Source organism: Pinus tabuliformis, chromosome 9, assembly GCF_031772625.1.
Source record: "Pinus tabuliformis cultivar Carrire ecotype Pingquan chromosome 9, CPIR1, whole genome shotgun sequence".
NCBI classification, from domain to species: domain Eukaryota; kingdom Viridiplantae; phylum Streptophyta; class Pinopsida; order Pinales; family Pinaceae; genus Pinus; species Pinus tabuliformis.
The window spans coordinates 1,589,313,529-1,589,320,155 of NC_142307.1; the positions used below are offsets into that span (position 1 = coordinate 1,589,313,529).

At 47.3% G+C, this 6,627-nt stretch overlaps 2 non-coding genes and 1 pseudogene across 2 annotated transcripts in view; all 3 read left to right on the forward strand.

Annotated features, from left to right (window-relative positions):
• The first annotated feature begins 518 nt into the window (after window positions 1-518).
• LOC149154790 (18S ribosomal RNA) lies at window positions 519-3,535 on the forward strand (annotated as a pseudogene).
• A 2,672-nt stretch (window positions 3,536-6,207) lies between these two features.
• Window positions 6,208-6,361, forward strand: LOC149154791 (5.8S ribosomal RNA). Its single transcript, XR_016263888.1, has one exon. It is a non-coding gene; the product is annotated as a 5.8S ribosomal RNA (ribosomal RNA).
• A 247-nt stretch (window positions 6,362-6,608) lies between these two features.
• Window positions 6,609-6,627, forward strand: part of LOC149154792 (25S ribosomal RNA) — a 3,408-nt gene continuing 3,389 nt past the window's right edge. Inside the window, exon 1 of the ribosomal RNA XR_016263907.1 lies at window positions 6,609-6,627. This exon is cut by the window's right edge and continues 3,389 nt beyond it. This is a non-coding gene — a ribosomal RNA (25S ribosomal RNA).

Consider the following 6,627-nt stretch of genomic DNA (forward strand, 5'->3'; position numbering starts at 1 on the left):
AAGAGAGGTTGTGGGCTCGGTTGGTCTTGTTTTATTTCCTTTTGTTTCCTCTTTGCAGTGAGGCTGCCACGAGCGATCATGCGATCGAGGTCCATCGTTGCTGCTGTCCGGGTGGACTCCTAGGTGGCCCCTGTGTGGGGAGGGGAGGGGTGGGTTGGGGGGCATTTCTAAGGGAGGTTGCGGGCTCGGTTTTTCTTGTATGATTTCCTTCCCTTGCCTTTGTGTCGAGGCTGCCGCAGGCTATCATCCGATCGAGGTCCACTGTTGCTGCTGTCCGGGTGGACTCCTAGGTGGCATCGGTGCGGGGCGGGGAGTGGCCTTGGTGCGTTGTGGCTCGGCAGGGCTACCCATTTGTTAGCCATGTCCTTGGCATGTTGCATGTGCTTCCTTCTTGGGATGCAAGAGGTGCAAGGCATAAAAGTTTTACATGATATTTTGACGTCTCTTTGACTTGATGGGTGTTCAGGTTGGCTCTCGGTAAGAGAGCGCCCAGAATGCCCTTTGAAGTGGGAGGGTGCTACCTGGTTGATCCTGCCAGTAGTCATATGCTTGTCTCAAAGATTAAGCCATGCATGTCTAAGTATGAACTAATTCAGACTGTGAAATTGCGGATGGATCATTAAATCAGTTATAGTTTTTTTGATGGTACCATACTACTCGGATAATCGTAGTAATTCTAGAGCTAATACGTGCACCAAGTCCTGACTCTTTGGACGGGATGAATTTTTTAGATAAAAGGCTGGCGCGGGCTTGCCCGCTTCTCCGGTGAATCATGATAACTCGACGGATCGCATAGCCCTTGTGCTGGCGATGCTTCATTCAAATTTCTGCCCTATCAACTTTCAATGGTAGGATAGAGGCCTACCATGGTCGTGACGGGTGACGGAGAATTAGGGTTCGATTCCGAAGAGGGAGCCTGAGAAACGGCTACCACATCCAAGGAAGGCAGCAGGCGCGCAAATTACCCATTCCTGACATGGTGAGGTAGTGACAATAAATAACAATACTGGGCTCATCGAGTCTGGTAATTGGAATGAGTACAATCTAAATCCCTTAACGAGGATCCATTGGAGGGCAACTCTGGTGCCAGCAGCTGCGGTAATTGCAGCTCCAATAGCGTATATTTAAGTTGTTGCAGTTAAAAAGCTCGTAGTTGGATCTTGGGTCGTAAAGGTCGGTCCGCCTACTCGATGTGCACCTGCCCTTCCGTCCCTTTTGTCGGTGACGTGCTCCTGGCCTTAATTGGCTGGGTCGTGGTTCCGGCGCTGTTACTTTGAAAAAATTAGAGTGCTCAAAGCAATCTTATGCTCTGAATACATTAGCATGGAATAATGTGATAGGAGTCTGGTCCTATTGTGTTGGCCTTCGAGACCGAAGTATTGATTAATAGGGACTGTCAGGGGCATTCGTATTTCATTGTTAGAGGTGAAATTCTTGGATTTATGAAAGACGGACCACTGCGAAAGCATTTGCCAAGGATGTTTTCATTAATCAAGAATGAAAGTTGGGGGCTCGAAGACGATCAGATACCATCCTAGTCTCAAGCATAAACGATGCCGACCAGGGATCGGCGAATGTTGCTCTAAGGACTCTGCCAGCGCCTTCTGAGAAATCAGAGTGTTTGGGTTCCGGGGGGAGTATGGTCGCAAGGCTGAAACTTAAAGGAATTGACGGAAGGGCACCACCAGGAGTGGAGCCTGCGGCTTAATTTGACTCAACACGGGGAAAATTACCAGGTCTAGACATAGTAAGGATTGACAGATTGAGAGCTCTTTCTTTATTCTATGGGTGGTGGTGCATGGCCTTTCTTAGTTGGTGGAGCGATTTGTCCGGTTAATTCCGATAACGAACGAGACCTCAGCTTGCTAACTAGCTACGCGGAGGTTCCCCTTCACGGCCAGCTTCTTAGAGGGACTATGGCCGTTTAGCAAGGATAATTTTAGGGGTGAATGTTCGCCCTTTGGCGAAATTAAGGGGTTTTAAATTTTTAGTGGGCGAATATTTTGTATCATAGTACATTTTTACAAATCACTCAAATAGCCCACCTTATTTTAAGGGAGAGGGTAAAAAAGTTAAATTTAGCCCTTGAAATTAGGACTTACAACCTTCCATTCGCCCATTTTCAAGAATAGGTTTTATTTAAGTGAATCCATTTGCCCATTTTCAAGAATAGGTTTTATTTAAGTGAATCCTATGGGCCGAATACCATATTTATAAAAGAGCTATCGTAAATTAATAAAAATATAAATAAATGAGAGGTATGGTAAATAAATAAAATATTTTTTATATTTACTCCATAAGTCACCTTATATACATGTAAGGGTGTAAACAAATAAAAATATACGTAAAGTGGAGGTATGGTAAATAAATAAAACGTCTTTTTATACTTACTCAAAAGGTATGGTAAATAAATAAAAATATAAATAAACTAGACGTATCGTAAATAAATAAAACCTATTTTTATATTTAGTCCATAACCCTCGTTCTATTTATGAAGGCTCAAGAAAGAGGTTTTATTTAAGTGAATCCTATGGGCCAAATACCATATTTGTAAAAGAGGTATGGTAAATTAATAAAAATATAAATAAACGAGAGGTATGGTAAACAAATAAAACATTTTTTTATATTTACTCCATAAGTCACCTTATATTTACGAACACTCAAAAAATGGGTTATATTTAGGTGAAACCTATGGCCAAAATACTATGGGACAAATACCATGGACTAGATTGTTATTAATACCATGCAAAAAACCATTATTAACCATAATATTAGAATTAATAAAAAAAAATGGCACATGGTATTGAATGGCACATGGTATTGACCCATGGTATTCACCTGGAATGTAGCCTATTTAAATGGGGGAATTAAACCAGCATGTATCCTATGATAAGATTCACTAGGACTTTACAAAGTTTTATTATTTAGTGAAAGACTCGCCAAGATCTTACAAGATTTTATAATTGAGTAAAATATTTTCCATGCCTAGTGAGGGATTCGCCAAAAAATTATATATACATATTATATTATTGATAAAATCGCCTTCCATTTTTCCTATATACCATGGAGATTCGCCCATTTATTATATTTATAAATTTAGTGGGGGTTCTTAAAATTTTCCCTGCCGTTTAGGCCATGGAAGTTTGAGGCAATAACATGTCTGTGATGCCCTTAGATGTTCTGGGCCGCACGCGCGCTACACTGATGCAGCCAACGAGTTTTTATTCCCGGTTCAAGAGGATCGGGAAATCTTCTCAAATTGCATCGTGATGGGGATAGACCATTGCAATTATTGGTCTTCAACGAGGAATTCCTAGTAAGCGCGTGTCATCAACTCGTGTTGACTACGTCCCTGCCTTTTGTACACACCGCCCGTCGCTCCTACCGATTGAATGATCTGGTGAAGTGTTCGGATTGCGTCGACGATGGCGGTTCGCCGCCGTCGACGTTGTGAGAAGTTCATTGAACCTTATCATTTAGAGGAAGGAGAATTCGTAACAAGGTTACCGTAGGTGAACCTGCGGTAGGATCATTGATAGCAGGGGTTTTCTTTTTTAGTTCGGGTTGGTTGGGTGTCGATTGCAATGTGGGACTTTGTGGTGCATCTCTAGGGGAGCGGGTTTGGTGTTTGGCGGGAACATCATTGGTTGCTTGTCTCGAGGTAACGCTTGTTTTTTCATGTGTGCTTGCAAGCCATGCTTGTGCTTGTCCCACCCATCCTTTGTTTTTCTTCCCCCAAATGTGTTTCTGCAGGGGGTTCGGAAGCTTGTTTCTTGGGAGCCCTTCCGACAATCTGTTCGGCCGGGCATGGTTGATGCAGAGTTGAGGTGCTTGGTAAAAACGATGGATAAATTTGGACTCATTCGTAGCGGCGGTGCTTGGTCTTTTGTTCGTTGGAAGGCATGGGCCAAGGGTGCGGGCTTCCATAGTTGGTTCTCTCGAAAAGGCGGCAACGGTTGATGTGTTGCTTGGGTGAGCTTTTTCGCTGGTGGTTGGGTCGAGGGAGTGGTTGCGCGCACGCCTGGTAGCTCAAACCTTCCGTGAGGTGAGATTGTCGGGGTGCGGTCAAGTATGGGATGGATGAAGAGCGGTTCAACCTGTTGGGCTGGCCACCCTAGTCCCTCCCAACCGTCCCTCGACATGCCCTCGCGGAAGGGTTGGGTGTCCGGGTAATGAAAAACCCATCCCTCGGTCTGAGCTCCATCGAGATCGCAATTTTCCCCGCCGACGGGCATGAGGGTGGCAATCTTATCTCGTGCCTTTGCTGTCAAGGGAATTCCTCATCCTCTCGTGAGCCACTCCCCTTTTGAGGGAAAAAGAAGTAGCCGGTTGTGTCTTTGTTCCTCCCTTTGGATTGTGGGTTTTTTGTGGGACTTGCGTCATTTCTTCGTTTCGTGGTGTGCACTTTGCGAACGTCCCTCTCTCTAGTGGCCTTGCACCATCGATGTATTTGTGGCCCGCAGCTTTCTCCAGTGTTGAGTGTCGGCCAGTGACAACTCCTCTTTGGAGTTTGATTCTTTGACCCCCGTTGACTCTCTCGCTGGAAAGGTTGTTGGGTGTTTTGTACACGGATGGGTGCAATAGCGGGGTGGGTTTGTGTTATGGGCAGCAGTCTATTTGTCGTTTGAAGCCTTGTGCCCCTGGGTTCGGGGGCTGTTTGCCTCTCAGTGACGTGCTCCAGACACTTCTCTCATTATTGGCCCTCGTCTTTTCTATTGGTCAATTTTGGGTTGTGATTTATTTGCTTGGTTGTTTGCTATGTTGTAAAGCTGGAAAGGGTGTTGTGCTGAATGCATGTGGGAGGGTGTGAAGAGGTGGGACGCTTTTTTGATTGGGTGCCTTGTTTGATTTCTTTTTGGTTAGCGGACATCTTGCTTGGCGTGCTGTTGAGCTTCTCTCTTTTCTTGGGATCTTTGTTTCTTTGGTGTTGTTTTATTCCCTTCTTCCTTTTGCCCCTAGCCTTACGGAGGAGAGGTGGGATTGTTGTGGATTCGTGTTTGGGAAGGACGAAAAGCAGTGCGAGTTCCCAGGGTGGCCACCCTAGTCCTTCTCGATCGCCGTCCCCTGCAGTTCCCCCCTTTTTCCGAAGGCGCGGGGTTTGGGAAGCTTGTTCTCTGTTTGAGCCTCCCCTTTTGAGCTGGTAGCCACGTTTGATATCTCTTGCTTTCCTGTTGTTTTCTTCCCTTCTTGCTTTTGGCCCTTAGCTTTACGGAGAAAAGGTGGGATTGTTGTGGATTGGTGTTCAGGAAGGACGAAAAGCAGTGCGAGTTCCGAGGGTGGCCACCCTAGTCCTTCTCGATCACCATCCCCTGCAATTCCCCCACTTTTTGCGAAGGCACGGGGGTGGGGAAGCTTGTTCCCTGTTTGAGCCTCCCCCTGTGAGCCGGTGGACGCGTTTGATATCTCTCTTTCTTTCATTTTGTTTTCTTCCCTTCTTTCGGCCCCTAGCTTTACGGAGAAAAGGTGGGATTGTTGTGGATTGGTGTTCGGGAAGGACGAAAAGTAGTGAGAGTTCCCAGGGTGGCCACCCTAGTCCTTCTCGATCGTCGTCCCCTGCAGTTCCCCCCTTTTTGCGAAGGCACTGGGTTGGGGAAGCTTGTTCTCTGTTTGGAGCCTCCTCCCCTTGTGAGCCGGTAGCCACGGTTGATATATCCCTTTCTCTCTTGTTGTTCTCTTCCCTTCTTCCTCGTGGCCCCTAGCTTTACAGAGAAAAGGTGGTATTGTTGTGGATTGGTGTTACGGAAGGACGAAACGCAGTGCAAGCTCCCGGGGTGGCCACCCTTGTCCTTCTCGATCGTCGTCCCCTTCAATTCCCCCCTTTTGCCGAAGGCACGGGCTTGGGAGGCTTGTGCTTTGTTTGTGCTTTGTTTTCTACCCTGTTCTCTTCCTTTCGGTCCCTAGCTCTATGGAGAAAAGGGGGAATTGTTGTGGGCTGGTGTCGGGGAAGGGCTAAAAGCAGTGGGAGCTCCCGGGGTGGCCACCCTAGTCCTTCTCGATCGCTGTCCCACGCATTTCCCCCCTTTTTGCGAGGGCATGGGGCTGGGGGGAGATTGTCCTCTGTTCGAGCCTCCCCCCGTGAGGGGGTTAGACACCTTTGTTTCTCTTTCTCTCATGCGTTTTTCCTCCTTTTGCCCCTTGGCCTTACATTTGTTGTGGGGGGTGCCCCTATTCAGTTTTGTGGCCGATTTTTCGGTAATACGTGGAAACGACTCTCGGCAACGGATATCTCGGCTCTTGTTACGATGAAGAACGTAGCGAAATGCGATACTTAGTGTGAATTGCAGAATCCCGTGAATCATCAAGTTTTTGAATGCAATTTGCGCCCGAGGCCTCGGTCGAGGGCACGTCTGTCTGGGCATCGCATCCCATTCAAACGCGCTCCCTGCAATATGCTAGGGAGCAGCGGAGCTGGTCATCCGTGCCCCATGCGGTGCGGTCGGCTAAAATACCTCAAGCGATGTTTCGTGGCATGCGTCGGCGAGCGGTGATCTTGTCCCCTTGGATGGGTAGTCGGCATTAGCCGATGCGGGCTTTGTGTGGCATCGCTCGAACTTGCTTTGCTCTCTCTTGTCCTCCCATGGGGTAGGGCGGATTTAGCTCCAACTTTGCGACCTCAGCTCAGGCGAG